General features: G+C 33.0%; 1 protein-coding gene across 2 annotated transcripts in view; it reads right to left on the bottom strand.

Annotated features, from left to right (window-relative positions):
* LOC145258252 (U24-ctenitoxin-Pn1a-like) overlaps positions 1-24,018 on the bottom strand; it is a 551,994-nt gene that overhangs the window by 427,623 nt on the left and 100,353 nt on the right. The window contains exon 1 of one of the 2 annotated variants that reach the window (XM_080116229.1): positions 17,638-17,757. The exons of the other annotated variant lie outside the window; for it this stretch is intronic. The gene's annotated coding sequence lies outside the window, so the exon portion shown is untranslated. Of the gene's footprint in view, positions 1-17,637; positions 17,758-24,018 lie in introns of those variants that run through there. 2 annotated transcript variants of the gene reach the window in all.

Genomic DNA, 24,018 nt, shown 5'->3' with positions numbered 1-24,018 from the left:
GGTGTTCATAAGGAGTGAAATATAATCCTAAGCAAAAAAACGATTGGTATTCATAAGGAGTGAAATATAATCCTAAGCAAAAAAACGATTGGTGTTCATAAGGAGTGAAATATAATCCTAAGCAAAAAACGATTGGTGTTCATAAGGAGTGAAATATAATCCTAAGCAAAAAACGATTGGTGTTCATAAGGAGTGAAATATAATCCTAAGCAAAAAAACGATTGGTGTTCATAAGGAGTGAAATATAATCCTAAGCAAAAAACGATTGGTATTCATAAGGAGTGAAATATAATCCTAAGCAAAAAACGATTGGTGTTCATAAGGAGTGAAATATAATCCTAAGCAAAAAAACGATTGGTATTCATAAGGAGTGAAATATAATCCTAAGCAAAAAAACGATTGGTATTCATAAGGAGTGAAATATAATCCTAAGCAAAAAAACGATTGGTGTTCATAAGGAGTGAAATATAATCCTAAGCAAAAAAACGATTGGTATTCATAAGGAGTGAAATATAATCCTAAGCAAAAAAACGATTGGTATTCATAAGGAGTGAAATATAATCCTAAGCAAAAAACGATTGGTGTTCATAAGGAGTGAAATATAATCCTAAGCAAAAAACGATTGGTGTTCATAAGGAGTGAAATATAATCCTAAGCAAAAAACGATTGGTGTTCATAAGGAGTGAAATATAATCCTAAGCAAAAAAACGATTGGTATTCATAAGGAGTGAAATATAATCCTAAGCAAAAAAACGATTGGTGTTCATAAGGAGTGAAATATAATCCTAAGCAAAAAAACGATTGGTGTTCATAAGGAGTGAAATATAATCCTAAGCAAAAAAACGATTGGTATTCATAAGGAGTGAAATATAATCCTAAGCAAAAAACGATTGGTATTCATAAGGAGTGAAATATAATCCTAAGCAAAAAAACGATTGGTGTTCATAAGGAGTGAAATATAATCCTAAGCAAAAAACGATTGGTGTTCATAAGGAGTGAAATATAATCCTAAGCAAAAAACGATTGGTGTTCATAAGGAGTGAAATATAATCCTAAGCAAAAAACGATTGGTGTTCATAAGGAGTGAAATATAATCCTAAGCAAAAAAACGATTGGTGTTCATAAGGAGTGAAATATAATCCTAAGCAAAAAAACGATTGGTGTTCATAAGGAGTGAAATATAATCCTAAGCAAAAAAACGATTGGTATTCATAAGGAGTCAAATATAATCCTAAGCAAAAAACGATTGGTGTTCATAAGGAGTGAAATATAATCCTAAGCAAAAAACGATTGGTGTTCATAAGGAGTGAAATATAATCCTAAGCAAAAAAACGATTGGTGTTCATAAGGAGTGAAATATAATCCTAAGCAAAAAAACGATTGGTGTTCATAAGGAGTGAAATATAATCCTAAGCAAAAAACGATTGGTGTTCATAAGGAGTGAAATATAATCCTAAGCAAAAAACGATTGGTATTCATAAGGAGTGAAATATAATCCTAAGCAAAAAAACGATTGGTGTTCATAAGGAGTGAAATATAATCCTAAGCAAAAAACGATTGGTGTTCATAAGGAGTGAAATATAATCCTAAGCAAAAAAACGATTGGTATTCATAAGGAGTGAAATATAATCCTAAGCAAAAAACGATTGGTATTCATAAGGAGTGAAATATAATCCTAAGCAAAAAAACGATTGGTGTTCATAAGGAGTGAAATATAATCCTAAGCAAAAAACGATTGGTGTTCATAAGGAGTGAAATATAATCCTAAGCAAAAAAACGATTGGTATTCCTAAGGAGTGAAATATAATCCTAAGCAAAAAAACGATTGGTGTTCATAAGGAGTGAAATATAATCCTAAGCAAAAAAACGATTGGTGTTCATAAGGAGTGAAATATAATCCTAAGCAAAAAACGATTGGTATTCATAAGGAGTGAAATATAATCCTAAGCAAAAAAACGATTGGTATTCATAAGGAGTGAAATATAATCCTAAGCAAAAAACGATTGGTGTTCATAAGGAGTGAAATATAATCCTAAGCAAAAAACGATTGGTGTTCATAAGGAGTGAAATATAATCCTAAGCAAAAAACGATTGGTATTCATAAGGAGTGAAATATAATCCTAAGCAAAAAACGATTGGTATTCATAAGGAGTGAAATATAATCCTAAGCAAAAAAACGATTGGTGTTCATAAGGAGTGAAATATAATCCTAAGCAAAAAAACGATTGGTGTTCATAAGGAGTGAAATATAATCCTAAGCAAAAAAACGATTGGTATTCATAAGGAGTGAAATATAATCCTAAGCAAAAAACGATTGGTATTCATAAGGAGTGAAATATAATCCTAAGCAAAAAAACGATTGGTGTTCATAAGGAGTGAAATATAATCCTAAGCAAAAAACGATTGGTGTTCATAAGGAGTGAAATATAATCCTAAGCAAAAAACGATTGGTGTTCATAAGGAGTGAAATATAATCCTAAGCAAAAAACGATTGGTGTTCATAAGGAGTGAAATATAATCCTAAGCAAAAAAACGATTGGTGTTCATAAGGAGTGAAATATAATCCTAAGCAAAAAAACGATTGGTGTTCATAAGGAGTGAAATATAATCCTAAGCAAAAAAACGATTGGTATTCATAAGGAGTGAAATATAATCCTAAGCAAAAAACGATTGGTGTTCATAAGGAGTGAAATATAATCCTAAGCAAAAAACGATTGGTGTTCATAAGGAGTGAAATATAATCCTAAGCAAAAAAACGATTGGTGTTCATAAGGAGTGAAATATAATCCTAAGCAAAAAAACGATTGGTGTTCATAAGGAGTGAAATATAATCCTAAGCAAAAAACGATTGGTGTTCATAAGGAGTGAAATATAATCCTAAGCAAAAAACGATTGGTATTCATAAGGAGTGAAATATAATCCTAAGCAAAAAAACGATTGGTGTTCATAAGGAGTGAAATATAATCCTAAGCAAAAAACGATTGGTGTTCATAAGGAGTGAAATATAATCCTAAGCAAAAAAACGATTGGTATTCATAAGGAGTGAAATATAATCCTAAGCAAAAAACGATTGGTATTCATAAGGAGTGAAATATAATCCTAAGCAAAAAAACGATTGGTGTTCATAAGGAGTGAAATATAATCCTAAGCAAAAAACGATTGGTGTTCATAAGGAGTGAAATATAATCCTAAGCAAAAAACGATTGGTGTTCATAAGGAGTGAAATATAATCCTAAGCAAAAAAACGATTGGTATTCATAAGGAGTGAAATATAATCCTAAGCAAAAAAACGATTGGTGTTCATAAGGAGTGAAATATAATCCTAAGCAAAAAAACGATTGGTGTTCATAAGGAGTGAAATATAATCCTAAGCAAAAAACGATTGGTATTCATAAGGAGTGAAATATAATCCTAAGCAAAAAACGATTGGTATTCATAAGGAGTGAAATATAATCCTAAGCAAAAAAACGATTGGTATTCATAAGGAGTGAAATATAATCCTAAGCAAAAAAACGATTGGTATTCATAAGGAGTGAAATATAATCCTAAGCAAAAAAACGATTGGTATTCATAAGGAGTGAAATATAATCCTAAGCAAAAAACGATTGGTATTCATAAGGAGTGAAATATAATCCTAAGCAAAAAACGATTGGTATTCATAAGGAGTGAAATATAATCCTAAGCAAAAAAACGATTGGTATTCATAAGGAGTGAAATATAATCCTAAGCAAAAAACGATTGGTATTCATAAGGAGTGAAATATAATCCTAAGCAAAAAACGATTGGTGTTCATAAGGAGTGAAATATAATCCTAAGCAAAAAACGATTGGTGTTCATAAGGAGTGAAATATAATCCTAAGCAAAAAAACGATTGGTATTCATAAGGAGTGAAATATAATCCTAAGCAAAAAAACGATTGGTATTCATAAGGAGTGAAATATAATCCTAAGCAAAAAAACGATTGGTGTTCATAAGGAGTGAAATATAATCCTAAGCAAAAAACGATTGGTGTTCATAAGGAGTGAAATATAATCCTAAGCAAAAAACGATTGGTGTTCATAAGGAGTGAAATATAATCCTAAGCAAAAAAACGATTGGTGTTCATAAGGAGTGAAATATAATCCTAAGCAAAAAACGATTGGTGTTCATAAGGAGTGAAATATAATCCTAAGCAAAAAACGATTGGTGTTCATAAGGAGTGAAATATAATCCTAAGCAAAAAAACGATTGGTGTTCATAAGGAGTGAAATATAATCCTAAGCAAAAAAACGATTGGTATTCATAAGGAGTGAAATATAATCCTAAGCAAAAAACGATTGGTATTCATAAGGAGTGAAATATAATCCTAAGCAAAAAAACGATTGGTGTTCATAAGGAGTGAAATATAATCCTAAGCAAAAAAACGATTGGTGTTCATAAGGAGTGAAATATAATCCTAAGCAAAAAAACGATTGGTGTTCATAAGGAGTGAAATATAATCCTAAGCAAAAAACGATTGGTGTTCATAAGGAGTGAAATATAATCCTAAGCAAAAAACGATTGGTGTTCATAAGGAGTGAAATATAATCCTAAGCAAAAAAACGATTGGTATTCATAAGGAGTGAAATATAATCCTAAGCAAAAAACGATTGGTATTCATAAGGAGTGAAATATAATCCTAAGCAAAAAACGATTGGTGTTCATAAGGAGTGAAATATAATCCTAAGCAAAAAACGATTGGTGTTCATAAGGAGTGAAATATAATCCTAAGCAAAAAAACGATTGGTATTCATAAGGAGTGAAATATAATCCTAAGCAAAAAACGATTGGTATTCATAAGGAGTGAAATATAATCCTAAGCAAAAAAACGATTGGTGTTCATAAGGAGTGAAATATAATCCTAAGCAAAAAACGATTGGTGTTCATAAGGAGTGAAATATAATCCTAAGCAAAAAACGATTGGTGTTCATAAGGAGTGAAATATAATCCTAAGCAAAAAAACGATTGGTGTTCATAAGGAGTGAAATATAATCCTAAGCAAAAAACGATTGGTGTTCATAAGGAGTGAAATATAATCCTAAGCAAAAAACGATTGGTGTTCATAAGGAGTGAAATATAATCCTAAGCAAAAAAACGATTGGTGTTCATAAGGAGTGAAATATAATCCTAAGCAAAAAAACGATTGGTATTCATAAGGAGTGAAATATAATCCTAAGCAAAAAACGATTGGTGTTCATAAGGAGTGAAATATAATCCTAAGCAAAAAACGATTGGTGTTCATAAGGAGTGAAATATAATCCTAAGCAAAAAAACGATTGGTGTTCATAAGGAGTGAAATATAATCTTAAGCAAAAAAACGATTGGTGTTCATAAGGAGTGAAATATAATCCTAAGCAAAAAAACGATTGGTGTTCATAAGGAGTGAAATATAATCCTAAGCAAAAAAACGATTGGTGTTCATAAGGAGTGAAATATAATCCTAAGCAAAAAAACGATTGGTATTCATAAGGAGTGAAATATAATCCTAAGCAAAAAACGATTGGTATTCATAAGGAGTGAAATATAATCCTAAGCAAAAAAACGATTGGTGTTCATAAGGAGTGAAATATAATCCTAAGCAAAAAAACGATTGGTGTTCATAAGGAGTGAAATATAATCCTAAGCAAAAAAACGATTGGTGTTCATAAGGAGTGAAATATAATCCTAAGCAAAAAACGATTGGTGTTCATAAGGAGTGAAATATAATCCTAAGCAAAAAACGATTGGTGTTCATAAGGAGTGAAATATAATCCTAAGCAAAAAAACGATTGGTGTTCATAAGGAGTGAAATATAATCCTAAGCAAAAAAACGATTGGTGTTCATAAGGAGTGAAATATAATCCTAAGCAAAAAAACGATTGGTATTCATAAGGAGTGAAATATAATCCTAAGCAAAAAACGATTGGTGTTCATAAGGAGTGAAATATAATCCTAAGCAAAAAACGATTGGTGTTCATAAGGAGTGAAATATAATCCTAAGCAAAAAAACGATTGGTGTTCATAAGGAGTGAAATATAATCCTAAGCAAAAAAACGATTGGTGTTCATAAGGAGTGAAATATAATCCTAAGCAAAAAACGATTGGTGTTCATAAGGAGTGAAATATAATCCTAAGCAAAAAAACGATTGGTGTTCATAAGGAGTGAAATATAATCCTAAGCAAAAAAACGATTGGTGTTCATAAGGAGTGAAATATAATCCTAAGCAAAAAACGATTGGTGTTCATAAGGAGTGAAATATAATCCTAAGCAAAAAACGATTGGTGTTCATAAGGAGTGAAATATAATCCTAAGCAAAAAAACGATTGGTGTTCATAAGGAGTGAAATATAATCCTAAGCAAAAAAACGATTGGTGTTCATAAGGAGTGAAATATAATCCTAAGCAAAAAACGATTGGTGTTCATAAGGAGTGAAATATAATCCTAAGCAAAAAACGATTGGTGTTCATAAGGAGTGAAATATAATCCTAAGCAAAAAAACGATTGGTGTTCATAAGGAGTGAAATATAAAATTAAGCAAAAAAACGATTGGTGTTCATAAGGAGTGAAATATAATCCTAAGCAAAAAAACGATTGGTATTCATAAGGAGTGAAATATAATTGAAAAACATATTGATCAAAACTATCTGAATATTTTCACACATGGATTTTATTGATTTTGAACCATTTCATTGATCGGATTTTATCATGTGACTATATCTACATCTGAACATTCCTTTCGTTATCTTTTTACAAATTTTTTAAGTTTTCAATTTTTAGAAATTATAGTGAAATTTTGAAAGTTATATTGTTCTGAAGAAAAAGCCTAATTATTTTAAAAGTTCATGAAATAAGGAAATAATTATTTGTATGCTGTATGCCTTGTTTTTCAATGATAAATTTGGTCAATGTTCATTTGCAGGGTTTAATTCCCTCCACATATATAATTAATACGGTACAATCACGTGGACACACCGGTTTTCGCCAGATCACCAAAGTTAAGCAATGTTGAGCCTGGCTAGTGCCCGATGGGTGACCATTTGGGAATTCTAGGCGCTATATGTGCTCTCCACTAATCTCGGCATTGTTTCCAGTCGTCCTGTACCTCAACTTGCCACTGATATACAACAATGTTGACTTGGAAGAGGCGTGGTGGAAAACTGCACAACTCTTGCCACACAAAATTCATGCGCAGGCACCCTTACAATGGGTATCCATAGTCTGTAAAACCTGAAGGAAGCCACATATATAATTATATTAACTATGTACAGCTTTTTCTATCTTGATAAGTTTGTTTCGTTTAATATATATTCTTTATTAGCTCCATTTAATATATATATGTATATATATATACATATATATACATATATATATATATATATATATATATATATATGGGTGCATGAAAAGTAACATGATTAAGATTTAACTTAGAAAAGTCAAAAGACTAGTTGTTAAAAGTGGAAAAGAAAAGGACAAGATATTTAAGTAAAAAATATAATAAATCTATAACTTAAAATATTGTAGAATTAAGTTTTTTTTTTAATTCAATTCTTAATACTACAATATTTTAAGTTATAAATTTATTATATTTTTTACGAGAATATCTTGTCTTTTTCTGTTCCAGTTTTAACAAATAGTCCTTTTACTTTTTAAGTTTAATCTTAACTATATTACTTTTCATGCTCGCATTTTTCTATGTTTCCAGGCTTTGCTTTGCTAACATAAAAAAATTATTATCAACTTCTTAAATTGACTAAATAAAAAAAAATCAAATAAAATACATAATTAAATAAATAAATAGTCAGCAGTTAGTTAGCGATTGAGCGCAGTGACGGCGAATTATCAGTAACAGTACATCTGAGCGATAGATCAGGGCAGCAGTGAATTATTAGCGACAGTATTAGCTGAATCGACGTACTTGTAGTTACAAGGCAAACAACACAGGTGTGCAGCAAATGAAAACATAGCAAGGAGGGCAAATAGATTTGGTTGCTATGGTAACCAAATGCCAAGCAGAAAAAATCGTCTCCCCGTTTCTTATATATTCTAAGAACTTTTGAACACCAGCAATTTTATTATAACTTTTGTTTTACTGAACGATAATTGAAAGGTTTTTTTTTTTCAAAATATAGTTAAAAAGGTGACCTATGAACTGTAGAAATTGTTTTAAATTTGGTCAAAATGAGTGAGCGGTGGAGCTTTTAAGCAGTTCTAAATGAGTAAAATTAACACAAACATATATCCTAACAACACCGTATTTGAATGGCATATATATATATATATATATATATATATATATATATATATATATATATATATATCAGACGTCTGTACCGTATAGTCATGTCGTGCATTCTCCCTTGCCCTCTGAACACCTAGAGGTCAGTCAAACTCTTTCCTTTCAAACAACGGCTTTTATTATGTAACACGTATTTCCAATTTAGTTTAGCTTATTTGAATTTCTCCACATTTTCATTTTTTCTTTTTCACATTTCTTTCGCCATTATTTATGTTTGTGTTCCTTTATCATTCATAATTTCTATTTTGTTTTTCCTTTCTCTTCTTTCTGATTTCTTTCTTTACTTTTGTCTGTATTTGATTGCTTGTTTTACATATTCAAATCGTCAAACAGATTTTTTTACCTATTTTTTCATTGTCTATTATGATTTTTGTGTCGATAGCATTTGATTTTTTACACCATGACACTAACTGAATTATTGCGATTGTTTTGGCTTTAGTTCTTTTCTTATCTGGATGCTTTAAAGGTTCAGATTATTATAAACCACACAAACACACACACATACACACACATAAACACACACATATACACACACATATCATTTCATTTATTATTTTTATAGATTTACGAAGTTTTTATGCTACATTAAAATCAATTCACACATGGATTCCAGATTACTCCTTTGATTTCATCCATTACTATTTAATTAATTAATTGGTTAACTAGCTAATTAGTTAATTAATTGATTTTTTTTATTTTTGTTTATTCTATTAAAAAGACTTTTTTATTTTTCACAAAATTATATTTTTTTAAATTTTGTTAATGAAAAGACTGTGTGATGTTGAAGTCATTGATGTCCTTTCGTTTTGTTATGACAAAGTTAATCAGATGCCAGTCCCTAGAGCGAGGGTGCATCCATGTGGCCTTGCAGTGGTTGGCTTGTTGGAAAAAGGTATTGGTAACGCAAAGGTCAAACTCCCTACAAATAGTGAGAAGCCGTACACCATTCGCATTTACCCTGCCCACACCATGACTACCAAGAACGCCATTTCAAGACTGATCACCACGGACATTGAAGTTACCAGCAAGTTATCCTTGTAGGGAGTTTTCATACTCGCATCATTTTCATAAAGTTATCCTTGTAGGGAGTTTTCATACTCGCATCACAAAGGAGATCATAAAATTTGCCTTTCTCTTGCTCCGAGCTATCCAATGTTGGGGCATAGCAACTGATAATTGCCAGCCTGGTGTTGTTCTCCAACTCTAGCGAAAGTGGAATGATCCGATCAGAAATACCTTTGAGTAAGGAAGATAATGATTTGCCAAGGCTTGACTTAATGGAAAAATCAACAACGGATTGACAAGGTTCGTTTTCATTCTTCCCTGACCCAAAAAAGTCATACCCACCGTTTTCCCCTCTAAGCTGGGAATTTCCAGCCATGCGTGTTTCACATAACAGAGCTAAGTCAATGTCGTATTTCTGTAACTCAAGAAACACAAGAACTATTTTACGCTCTGCTGAAGATAAGGACATTCCAGGATCGAAAAGAAAATTTCCTTTTGCGATTATGTTGTCGTATTCTGTTGCTCTGACTGCCGAATTGGATAACCAGACAGATGCAGCGGGCTGCCAAGTTTAGGGATGAACAAACAATGTTTAGGGCTTCTTTTGATCGCCCTTTCCCGGTATGGGAAAAGCTGTGCTAATCCTGAAAAGGGGCTGCTTTGTCACTAATGGCGGACACGAACTGCAAAATTTCTCACAGGTTTGTGCTAGAACGGCCATCTACCACTGTGTAGAGATCCAACTAGAGACTTCCAGTAATACCTTTTACCTGTTTCTGCTGCCTTCACTTTATCGTCAGTGAGGACATAGTGAGGTTATTTACAAACAAAACAAAAAGAAACATGTTAAGTTGTCAGAAACCCACACAAATGGTTTGATTAAAATGGTGAAGACTCGTGTAGCACCATCCACAATTTTTGGAACTATTGATTCACATAGTCGATGCAAATAATTGCCACAGAAACAGCAGACAATAGGCCTCAGGTTTTATATCAGTTCCTTTCTCCTAGATGTATGTCTTAACATACTCAGTACCATATTGCCGAATACTTACATATGCATATTATTCACGCAATGCACATATTGACTTGGGACTACTTACTCAACTTACTTTACTGAACACGTGTTTGCATGAATAATAGAAAATACTTTTAATCTTATGACATTGCGATATAAAAATGTTTTGTTATAAAATTTCGTTTTTCTTAATTTTTGAATTTACAAATCTCTTCTGTTCATATTTTTACTTAGCATTTGCTAACTGGTGACCCTTCTATTCTCTCAATGTTTAATTTATTTCTATTTTTATATGTATGCCCCTATATATTAGGTTGGTGCAAAAAACAATATCGTTTTCTCACACATGTTACATTTATATATGATTTCTGAATTAATTCATTGATATATATAGCCAGGTTATATATCATTTTGAAGCATGTTTTTCGCTTTCTCGAATCGTGTTATTTGTTACCATTCTCAATCACTTCATCCGTTTTTTTGCAGGCTTTTCGACAGCATGAACAAAATTCAAATCCGCACGATTTTCTTGTTCTAGGCCAAAAAGTTGCGGATATGGCTCGTGATATCAATGATGCGTTTGGCCCAGGAACCACTAACGAATGTGTGGCACAATGGTGGTTCAAGAAATTTCACAAGGGTAACGAGAGCCTCGAAGGTGAAGACAGTCGTGCTGGCGGACTGCAGTTGATAACAAACATTTGAAAGCCTTAAGAAATTGGTATTAAACTCAAAATCGACCACTCAACAGCCATTTGCGATTTAAAGCAAAGAGAGAAGTAAAAAAGTTGGATAATTGGATACCACAAGAATTGAACGATAATAAAAAAAGATCATCATTTTGAGATATCTCTTACACTCTTTCTGCGCAACAAAAATGATCCATTTCTCGAGCAGATTGTGATGTGTGATGAGAAGTGACAACTGATGACGCCGGCACAGTTGTTAGATGCTGAAGAAGCTCCACAACACTTCCTGAAGCTGAAATTGCACCAAAAAAAGTTTATGGTTATGTTTGGTGGTCTTTGACCAGTCTTATCGATCACCGCTTCTGGAATCCAGATGAAACAATTATGGAACAGAAGTACTGCTGACAAATTGATGAAATGCCCCAGAAGCTCCAACGTATGTGCACAAGATTGGTCAATATGAAGTGACTAATTCTTCTCCATGACAACGCTCGCCCGTATGTTGCTCAATTGACCCTGCAGAAGCTGAACGAATTGGGCTACGAGACTCTGCCTCATCTGCCATATTCACTCAACCTCTTGCCCATCGATTATCACTTTTTCAAGCATCTCAACAACTTCCTGTGCAAAAAATGCTTCAAAAGCTGAGATGACTACATTGCTTCCAGAAATCCGGATTCCTATGCTAATGGAATAAATAAACTTGTTTCTCATTGGCAAAAATGTGTTAATTCTAGTGGTTCTTATTTTGATGGATAAAGTTTATTTGAAAGGAGTTATGATATTTTAAAGTTGAACCTCAAAAGACGACATTACTTTTGCACCAAGCTAATATATATATATAACCTAATATATATATATAACCTAATATATATATATATATATATATATATATATATATATCTTTCATTTTCTTCTTCACTACAACAACATTTATACTAAATTTATATTAATTATTGACATAGTTCTTGCTAATACCCAAAGACACTATTGTCATCCAAAATGGCTCTACCAAAGCCATGAACCATGTCAAAATCTGATGACCCATAATTCAACAACATGCCCGAGTTCGAAATGTTGGCTGAAATATTTTGAGAATAACATCCAAGATGAGAAGAGTCGTTAGAATAATCGAAAGAATCCAAATTATCAATCCTCATCTCAAAAGATTCCAAGATAAAAATATATGCGATTAAATATAAATAGATTTAAAACAAAGCTTCAGGGAAACAAACGTTGATTACCTCAGCTTTAATATTACAATGAATATTCCAACCTTCTAACCATGGAGTCCAGATTTCGAATTTCGCTAGATTCAGTCACTTTGATGAGTCATAGATGATGAAACACGTGTCAGTGGATAATTATATTTTAAACGATAGATATTCACCATATTTGATATGCAGACAATGCTCAAAGTACTAACGTCTGTTAAAAAGATTGAGACTACTTTAATACTTTATTATTTCTTTTAAAATATGTTAAATCAATTCACAGAAGCCAATGTTATTTTGTACTTATTGACATTTATATTTAAAGATTTACACATTTAAAGAAATGTCAGTAGAAAGTAATTGGCTGATAACTACAAAAATAAAAGCAAAGACAATTTAGCGTGATGTATCCAACATAGCTAAGAAATAGCTGGAGTTTTCTTCCTTTAATTATTTTGTAAGCTTAAACAACCTTTCTTTTAAAGCAGATTTTTCATCATTGATCATCGTCAACTTTCATTTGTTAGTGTCTTTATACTTATGGATATCATCACTTGCTATTAATTATAGTGATAATGATAATGATGATGATGGTATTCATCATCATTATATTCGTTTTAACATCCATTTTACAAGTTAGTATGTATTGGATGGTTTTTCAAAACTATCTCTGGCCAGGTTTTTATTTATCTCTCTTTTTCTCAAATCCATCCTGATCACTTCCTCCCATCACTTTGAATTTTTCCCTGAGCTTCTCAATCTAAGTCTGATTCACAGTACACATTCATCGTATCATTCTCATGTCATTTATTTCTATGCAACTGTCAGCTTTCACTTACATTACATTTTATACATATGCCAGATAGACTCTTTCCTTGGTCGACAGTGATAAAACTCTCATTGTTCATAATGGTAGAAGCTTTCTGAAATGACATAACTTGCGACCATACTAACATCAACTTTAATGATATTATCACCAAGTTAACAACATTTCTGAACACCTTTAATAACCTCAATCATCCAAATATACTTTTATCACATCTGAGTTCCCATTTGTCTCCATTATCGTGCACATCTTGTGCATGAACTGATTATTATCTCTTAACAAGTCCACTGCATTTCTTATGTACCTAATGCTTAACATCAATATTGCATTTTCCAAATGGATCAATTGCAGGAACGCATCGGTTTTTCAGTTGGAAAAGTTAAACTCTTGTTAGACGTATTTTTCAAGTTCTGAAAATGCAGCAGATAACTAAACAAAGAGCTATACTTTGCTATAAGTTTTTTGTTCAAGCAAACATTTTAACTTGTATACATATATGTTGCCAAAATGTTTATATTAATATATATGTATATTACAGTAGAACCCCAGGGTACGGTGGCCCAAGATTACGGTTTTCTCAGGTTACGATGTGAAATACAATATTTTCCCGGTCCCTGATTACTTATTATTATTTACCCTGCCTCACAGTGTTATTTGATTATATACACGTGTATTATATACTGTACTGTATTTTGCTACTAATTTTTAATGCTGTATCCTGGTGTTCTACGAGAGAGGAGGTTAGATACAAAGTCAGCTGTGGTTTGATGAAATTCTTTTTGTGGAACAAACAGGATTCGAACTTGACACATCCAACTTAGCAACCATCACCAAAGTCAAAAGTAAATACTTAAATAGGTTATAAATGTGGACCCGACATCATCTCAGCTGTGCTACTAAAAAAATGCTCAGCCGAAGTAGCTCCAGTTCTCTCCAAACTCTACAACAAATGCCTTAATGAAGTTTGCTTTCTGGGCTGTTGGAAAACTGCTTCTGTTGTACCAGTATTCAAGAATTCTGGCGAAAGGACTGACCCATCAAATTATCGCCCCATTAGCCTCCGCCCACTTTTTGCCAAAATATTTGAGACCTTAATTAACCATGCTCTAGTCCATCACCTTACAGATGCTAAACTTCTGACTGACCAACAATATGGATTTAGACAAGGCACAGCCACAAGCCACAGCAGACATCCTAACTGTAATCTCTGAATGTATATACCATTCACTAGACAAAGTGGGTGAGGGCAGAGCGGTAGCTCTAGATATATCTAAGGCTTTTGACAGGGTATGGCATGAGGGTCTCCTCAGGAAAATTAGATCATACGGTATCACTGGTAGAATACTTAACATAATTAAATCCTTCTTAGATAAGAGAAAAATCCAGGTTGTCCTTGGTGTTCGTACATCTAAACAATATGATATAAATGCGGGAGTGACCCAGGGGTCTATCCTTGGACCTCTATTGTTCCTGATATTCATAAATGACCTCCCCGACAAAATTGCCTCTGAGATGGGTATATATGCTGATGACACGACACTCTATGGCAGGCACGACAGGAAGATGAATAAAAACATTTCTAAAGAAATGGCAGAAACACTAGAGGATGACCTTCAATCTGTAGTGGAATGGGGACAAAAATGGTTGGTCATGTTCAATGCCGTCAAGACTAAACTAGTTTCATACAATAATTACAAGAAACCCTCTCTACCACCTATAGCAATGGCCAACGACTCTTTATCTGAGAGTACATCTTTCAAACTCCTTGGCCTAACGTTCACAGGAAACATGAGTTGGAACAATTACATTGAAGGCATTGCCAGGGCCACTGTAAGAAAGGTGGGCTCTCTCTACCGTGCTAGACAACTACTAACACCCGAAAGTATCCTGTACCTCTATAAGGCCACCATTCGCCCATGTATGGAGTATTGCTGTCACATTTGGGCTGGTGCATCTGCTACTAGTCTCTCACTCCTTGACAAGGTTCAAAAGAGAGTCGCAAACCTGATAGGCCCTGAACTGGCATCTAAGCTTCAGCTCTGTCCCATCGACGAAATGTTGCATCCTTCTGCATGTTTACAAGTATTTTAATGGTGAATTCTCTGACGAACTGCAAGCACCCTCGACAAACCCGACAGGCTGCTAAATCCCAACCCCACACTGTAGAGATCCCTAGATGTAAAAGATCTTTCTACTCCAATAGTTTCTTCCCCCGAACCGCTAGACTTTGGAATTACATTCCAGGTCCCTGCTTCCCCAACAGTACTGATGTGCAAAAGTTCAAGTGTAACGTGAACCGACATCTTGCTGCCCAAATCCCTACATAGTACCCCAGTAGTTGTTGCCCCTGATAGTAGCCCCCTACACCAAAGTGGCAATTTGCCTTGTTTGAGGTGAAAATGTAATTTAAAAAAAAACAAAAAAACAGGATTAAATGTAAGGTAGCTGAAATAAAATTATTACATTCAATATTCACATTCTACCAGTGTTAAAATCCACTCATGGATTGACTGTTCAGATCAAGCAAAAACTATTGTAGAATAAATTGTGACAAACAGATTTATAACATTAATAGTTCCAAGAATTCAAGATCAACATTTTGATCAAAATGTTGATCTTGAATTCTTGGAACTAAAACAAATAATGTTAGAAGTCTGTTTGTCACAATTTATACGTCTCTCTCTCTCTCTCTCTCACACACACACACTCACTAATATATATATATATATATATATATGTACATGTGTATATATATATATATATATATATTTATATGTACATGTATATATATATTTATATGTACATGTATATATATATACATATATATATGTATATATACATATATATATATGTGTATATATATACATATATATATACATGTACGTTCATATATATATATATATATATATATATATATATATATATATGTGGGGGTGTATATATATATCTCTCTCTCTCTCTCTCTCTCTATATATATATATATATATATATATATATATATATATATATATATATACTAGACTACCCGTGACTCGTTGGGTCAGTATGTTATATTAGCTATCGGATTCATGTATGAGCGTGACACTGGTGACGTAAAGAAAATAGTTTTTTTTTTTTTTTGATATAACAGAAACATTTTTATGAAAATATATTAAAATGAAAAATCACAGACGGATCATTCAAACATGAAAAAAAAAATCCCTATTCGTGTAAAGTTACTTATTTTTCGAAATAATCGCTCAGAAATCGAAAATTAAATACGATTTCCCTACAAATCGAACGCCGAGGAAAGTCATTTAGCGGTAAAAACGCACATGAACCTACCGATGAGAAATATAAGAATGAAAAACCCATATTGGAATTCTTCAACCAAATTATAGAAACTTAAAATCTAAAAAAAAAATAATTAATAAACCCTGAAGCAAAAAAATAAAACCTAAATAAATAAAATAAAATAAAACTAATATTGAAACAGATTAGTAAATGTGTCAACAAATTCACCGTTCTCACACAACTATTTTGTATCTAGAAATATAAACAAAAAATAAAAAAAGAAGGAAGGAAGGAAGGAAAGAAAAGGGACGGATAGAGAGTAGTAGTAGTAGTAAAAGTAGTAGTAGTAGTAGTCTTGGCTTTACTATAATTGTTTTTATGTTTGTCAACGAGTTAAAGGTGTTTAGTTGTAAGAAAATAGCGACAGTATAGTTGTAATAAAGAATATGCGCAATTGGATGTTGTAAACCGGAAAGTGGGTTAAATCACTCGTTACAAGGTCATTTGAGTTTTATAATTATATATATATATATATATATATATATATATATATATATATATATATATATATATATATTAGTGTTGGGACGATTACTTGGAATTGGAATCTAATATCGGAAAAATTGGAATATTTTGAGGTATCGGAATCGGTATCAAAATCGTAATAATTTGTGCCCATTTTCTGATGCCAAAACGATTCTTTTAATTGTCTACTTTGTGCTTAATTTTGTTTAAACCAAAATCTTCCACTGTTGGTACTAATGATAATAAGTATTTATTAATTTTAAACTAGCAGCAAAACTAAAATCTATAAGCCATCCACCAGGGAATTTTTGCATCTGCAAAAATATATGGACATTTAACATGTGTTTTTACGGTAATCAGGAAAAAATAACAACTCTATAGTTAAGTATTTAGACATTCATAAAGAATATGAATCAGAATGTTTAATTGTATCGGAATCTGGAATTTAGTATGCAATCGGTAATCGTATCAGGAAAAATATTGGAATCGTCCCATCACTAATATATATATATATGCACGTGTGTGTGTGTGTGTGTGTGTGTGTGTGTGTGTGTGTGTGTGTGTGTGAATATATATATATATATATATATATATATATATTCTCGTCACAGGAGGGGTTTAATCATTTGTTGAGCAAAATGCAGGTTCAAGAGAGATGCGATCTGAGATTGTTAAATGCTTGCCTTACTGTAGACTTCAGGTTGCATCCATTTTCTCTTGAGATTTAAAGAAGGCTAATAATGTATATAAGTCAAGTTAAAGATTAGAAATAAAGTCTCACATAACTTACCCAAAAAGTTTGTCGATTGTTACTATTACAGTGTATTCTAATTAGAGTCCACCAAGAAGCACCTGGTCTGGAGATTTTCCCTTTGATCAGTTCATCAAAGTGAACAATCTCTCTTTTCTTTATCAGCTTCCACCGATAAGCAGCTTAGTAAGTATTGGTGAAAATCACCTTTCATTTCTTTTGCCTCTTCATCTTCATCTCCGAATATCGTCACAAATAACGCAGCTTCTTAATCTCCTTTCAGCCTCAAACGTTTATCGGCTCATCTTGGGTTATATTTAGTATTTTGCTTACAACTTTATTGTTTACATGCTTATATAGTTTTACTTATCTCGTACTACAACTACTTACAATACCCGCTCTCACCACCTCCGCCGGTTTGTGACCTCTGTGTACCCATGTGTACTTTTATGTCTTTATTGCAATTTTATTGCGTTGTATTCTTTCTTTTTTTTTTACTTTGTTGTTTTTTTTTATTTCATTATTGGAATCAGGACTCATCAAGACACGTGGGAATAAAAGTTAATGAGAGAGAAATGCTAGCCAGCCGAAAGATGAGGAACACTAGTGGAGTATTATGTTTCTGAGTTTTTGAGATAAGGATTGATTATTAGTATTATTTGGATTCTTCAGACTACTGTTCTCATCTTGAATGTTATTTTTACAACGTTTAGATCAATGTAACCTCCGATCTTCTTTAAGTGTCTTGTCGCCCTTCGGAATCTTTCTGTCAAACTCGGGAATCTGCACGGAATTTCAATTTTGGTCAAATTCAATTATAAGTTACTCTTCAAAAGGTTGAATGTTCAGTCCCAAGTGCGGGCGAATCTCAAAATACAATTGCGAATTACTTCACACTTCTACCCAGTCGCGGCTGATAGAACAGGAGCATGCTACCTCCGTGAATTAAATAAGGGTTTAGTTTGAAATTTCATGCAGATTCATAAGTTTGGCAGAAAGATTCCCAGGTTCAAGAAGAGACACTTGAATAAGGTCAGAGGTTATATCGACAAAAACATTGTGAAAATAACACTCAAGATGAGAACAGTAGTTTGAATAACCCAAATAATACTATTGAATTACTATAATCAACACAAGGGAGGAACTGCGCTTGATTGCCTATCGAGTGGTTCGTGACAAGGATTTAAAACTGAATTTAAAGATGACCATGTTTTAATCAGCAGGGAAGCAATCACATAGTAATGTGTACTATAGACAAGAAGTTTTTTCAAAGAAATTCTGTTCATGGAAATTCCGCTTGAGGATATACACATGTACATAGAAAGAAAATACTTTTTTCATTGAAGTCGAAAGACGAGTTCTTGTTGTGAATGTCTTATAAGGAATAACTAAAGACGGTAACTAAGCTGAACACCTTCTATGGAAATGACACTAAAGTAGATAGAGACTAGCATGGTCTTTTCTGTGAATTAACTTTAGTTTATTTTGTTGTATTGTTAGTGAAGTGTGTGTTATTGTTGTGTCTAATCGGTCCCTATTTGCATCCACACAAGAGCAAAGTTAAGCACAATATGAGGAAAATCGTTCTCTAAAATGAGGCACTTTAAATAGGAACAAACATACTGTTAATGATCAGTGATTTCTCTTGGAATATGAATGAGATAGATTTTTTTAGTATTTCAGTAATCTTCCTTTCTTTCTAGTCGATGTCTGGATGGTGCTTTTACTCCTCAGTTTTTCCATCCATTGAAACCTCTACTGCCACTGCATTTCATTCAAAGACTATTTATATTTGCTCTAAACCGTTATCATAGGAATTCAACTTTTGTTCATTCCATTCACCATTCTCAATAATATTCTTCATCATCCAACTGACTATCCGCCCATCTTATTAACCCTTATCCCCGATTGGCTTTTATTAGGGGCCCTATGTTAATGGTGATTAAGTTAGTATGAATTTTGACAAGGGTCACACTGAGTGCATGATAATCCCGATCTGTAAAACAAAATCGTCTCTATGGCTAAATCAAAGATGGGTGATGTAAAGTTGAGGCAGGGGGGGGGGGCAGATGTCAAACGCCATAGAAAAAACAGAGAGATGGTCAAGAATGATGTCACGATTTCGACTGGAGGTGAAACTAAGATTTTCAAATCAGTCTCTCCATTGGAACGAGATTCTCTCGATAATGTAGGAAATTTGTAATCTAAGGCGAATGTGACTTTGATGTTAGTCCATGTGCGTCACTCATTTTGTCAAATTAGAAAGTTAAGTTTAAGAAGTAAATAATTAGATAGGATAATATTAATCTCTTTCCTAATTCAATTCTCTCCCCCCCCCAAAAAAAAACACAGCGAATATCTCCTTGTGTTCACTTTCTTCATGAAAAAGCTTATTATTATTGCAACAACTAAAAAAAATTTTCTTTTATAACATTTTATAACAGCGTTTTTTTTTTTGCTCATAAAAGTAAATTACCTTTGTCTATCTCCGTTTCAGGTTGCACTGATTATTCAAAGTATTTTTATCTGATGACGGTTCATGCTATACATTCCACAGAATGTAATAAATCTATATACAAAATATAAATATATATAAAACGTTTATCTAAAAACTGTATCATAAATATTCAAGGCTAATAAAAACATGACATATTTAACAGTATAAAAGAAGAAATTGAAACCTTTATGCAAATATTTCCATTTCAACTTGTTTGCCAACCATTTTAAAACAATTGTTTGATTTCTTTTTTAGTTGTTGTTTTGTGAGCTTAAGCATTGTTTTAGCATCGCTGTTTTCTTGTTTAATTTATCTCAGTGTTTTTAAACAAGACACTTTGGGTTTCAGGTTCTTTGAATAAAACAATACGATGCATTATCATCTCTCTCTCTCTCTTTCTCTTAGAGAGAAAGAGAGAGAGAGAAAGAGAGAGAGAGATCTCTCTCTTTCTCTCTTTCTTTCTCTCTAACTCACACACACACATAGATGTATATATAGATATATTATTATTATTATTATTATTATTATTATTATTAAAATTGAACTACTAAACGCCAAATTCCCTTCAATGGCAATTGTTTGGGCAGCCATGAGGTAAAGGCTTAGCAAATGGAGCAAAAGGTAGCTTTATGGCTGGATTTGGATCTCATGACTGGTAGGAATTGTCAACCCCTACACTGATGATTGCGTAAGTATGAAACACTAGTGTTTGTTGGTATAAATGATAATTATTGTTTAATTATAATTATCAAGTTCCTTTACAGATACTTAAGGATGGGCACTGTCTGCAGAATAAATAAAAGGCAATTAACTAGCTTTTATGCAATGTTCACGACTTTCACTAATTCAAACGCTCTAGATTGTCTAATGCATTCGTCCAAATTCGGTGCTTAATACTTCTTGATTCCCTTCATTCCCGTAGCAATTGTTTGATGGCCATGAGATAAAGGTTTATCAAATGGAGCAAAAAGTAACTTTCTGGCGGCATTCAAATCTTAAGACCGACAGGAATTATTACCCCTACACTGATACGAATATATATATATATATATATATATATATATATATATATATATATGTGTGTGTGTGTGTGTGTGTGTGCTAGCTGTTCCTACCCAACGTTGCCTGGTATGCAGTAAAGTTATTTAAGTCTTAAATTTTAATGTTTCAACATTTTAAAATCTTATACAGAGACAGACATGATTTTTTATTCGTAAGGAAGATAGCTCTATTTATTTTTCAGTTAAAAAATGTGAGTTATTCCCCTTGCTGGTTCTGATTTTTCGCTCATATTTGAAAAATGTTTCCAGTTGTTCGAGCTGAACTACATCATTTATTTGACTAAATTGTAGTGAAGTATATTATTCTAGTGTCAATAACATGGTACAACAACAACAAATGATATATAGTTGGAAGAAACTGAAATATTGGAAAACTTTCTGAATTAATGTCCTATACATGTTACGCTGTGGGGGAAGGGGTATAAGGTCTATATATATAGGGCGTTGTCTATAAAGTGCGTTTGGTATATAATGACGTGTATATAGTGAAGTTTCTTTGTGTCATCTAGTTTTCATAAATCTTTGTAGATGTGTGTGTGGCATGGGTTACAGGGCGTGTAGAACACGGATAACACAAAGGAGATGGAACGCAATTCCTGAGGGTTATGCATCTTGCTAACAAGAAATCATACCGTTGTTCATCCGGATCATTGTTGATGAATCTACCAAAAGCTGAAATGAACACTTCTTCCAAAGAAACGACCAGGAGTTTTTGGTTATATTTTTTTTTTTTTTTTTTTTTTACATAGGCATCACCACATTATCAAGGCCAAGAGGCCACTCAAGGATAAGGGTTAAAGAGTGTACAGTAGAAATTGGACAATATAGTAATCATTAGTAATGAAAATTTGGTAAATTTGATAACTTATATGGAACGGCTCATCAAGAACTTATTTACGTTAGACTTGAAGACAACCATATTGTAGTCAGCCGGAAAGCAGGAAAACGGAAGACAATTCCACAGGCGTGCAGTTCTAAGAAAGAAGCTTTGTTCATGAAATCTACGTTTAGGTTTAGGCACAGATAAAGAGTGGGGGGAATTATTGATAGTATTTACAGCTAGACGAGTGTTTCTTGTGAAAGTTTGGCGAGGGGGGGCATAGATTGAAGCTCAGTCGAACACTTTCCATGAAAATAACGATACATCAGAGACAAACTCGCAACATCTCTTCTGTGAGATAGATTATATTTTAGACAGCTTTATTTTACTACTAGCGAGGGGGGGGTACCCGGCGTTGCCCGGGTGTTTGGAGGTGTGTATGTAGGAAGGGAGGGCCCTGTTTTAATATTATAAAAAAACACGATGTTATAAAAAATTGGAAAAACCAAAACAAAGCAAAACCGCGAACAAATGTAAGAAAAAAAAAAAAGGAAAAAAAGGTGTAAAAGAGAAAAAAAGGTTTAGGTAGGAAGACAACCTCGAACCCGAAGCATCAAGGCTAAGGCGGAAAAAAATGCCTGACACGTTACCTCTACGCCAAAGAGACACATAATTGAGAACAGATGAAATTAACCCTTTAAAAACACTTGCAGGTGGTTGAAACCAACGTAAACGTTTTCTAGGTTAAACATGACGTCATTGTCGTAGTAGCAGGAGGAGGCCGAGTTTAGGGTGAAGGAACACCCGCACACACCCACACACACACATTTTAGCTTTTATATTTATAGATGCCCCCCCCCCGCCCTGGTTTAGCTAATATCTGACGCGTAAAATTGAAAGGAATAAAAACCAAACGTGAAAGAATACCAAAGGAAAAAAAAAGGGGAAAAAAGAAAAACCACCAAAAAGTTACCCCGTAAAATGCAAATATATTTATTTAAATCTAATTTTTTGTTTTTATTTAAATGGAAAAACAAAATTCAAAAGAATAAAACTTACTGTGTATAATGAAAATATGTTTATTAGATTTTATTTATTTGTTTTTCTTTGTTTCAATGAAAAAGAAAACAAATGCATAAATAAAACCAGAAAACTGACCGTCTCAGAAATGCAATGTATAGAAATAAATAATGAATAAGTAACTAATCCGAAAATAGGAAGTCAGCTCTCCCCGCCCCCTAGTATCACGTATGAAATCAGTGCAAACATAATAGATGTATAAAGACAGTAAATAAAATATTAAAGCGACTAATCGGTGCAAGATTTGAAGAACGCTGGTGGCTGACTGTTAAAGTTTCTTGTAAAAACTGGGATCCAATGTTAGTTCGTTTCGTTTAAGTAATTCTTCGAATCGCAACCCCCCACCCCTACAAAAAGAGAAAAAATATGAAGGTAGAAAAAAAAAGGAAAAAAAAGAAGAAATTTATATAATGGCACAAGTAACCCACAGAATAACTGGAATGTAAAGTCGCGTTTCACCCGACGGAAAAATGCCAATCTATATTTTTTAAGCAACTAAGAACTCAAACCGGTGTTCCTCGTATAATCCCCTGTGGACCTATCCGCAGCGGTGTTAAGCAGTCGTGGGTGGAGTATAAATCGAATAGAGAGAAAAGATTTTACAACTTCCATTGATTCTAACCGATTGTGGCAGTGAACTCTCACCGGAAAAAATATAAAAATGTACGAATATCAAGGAACTGTAAGGGTAGTGGGCCTATAGCACACCTCAGATCCTGTGCTGAAGTGTGGGGACATTACATTTGAATGTTATGTCGTGATTTTTAATCCTATTAAGGTCAAACTCACATGGGAAAAAATTAGTTCATTTTATTTATATAGAGATGTTTCTTTGTTGGAAGATTGCATGCTTGTCTGTTCTACTCCCCTTGTGGCCAGGCCAAAGGTTTGTCGCTAGGGACTCAACTGTCTCTCTTCTTCTCTCTTTGACTTCTATCTCGGACTTCTTTGACTCTGTAACT

This window comes from Euprymna scolopes, chromosome 33, assembly GCF_053919585.1.
Source record: "Euprymna scolopes isolate OS-2025 chromosome 33, ASM5391958v1, whole genome shotgun sequence".
Lineage (NCBI taxonomy): Eukaryota > Metazoa > Mollusca > Cephalopoda > Sepiida > Sepiolidae > Euprymna > Euprymna scolopes.
Note: the sequence above shows the minus strand (reverse complement) of the source record. Positions and strands in the feature narration are given on the sequence as shown.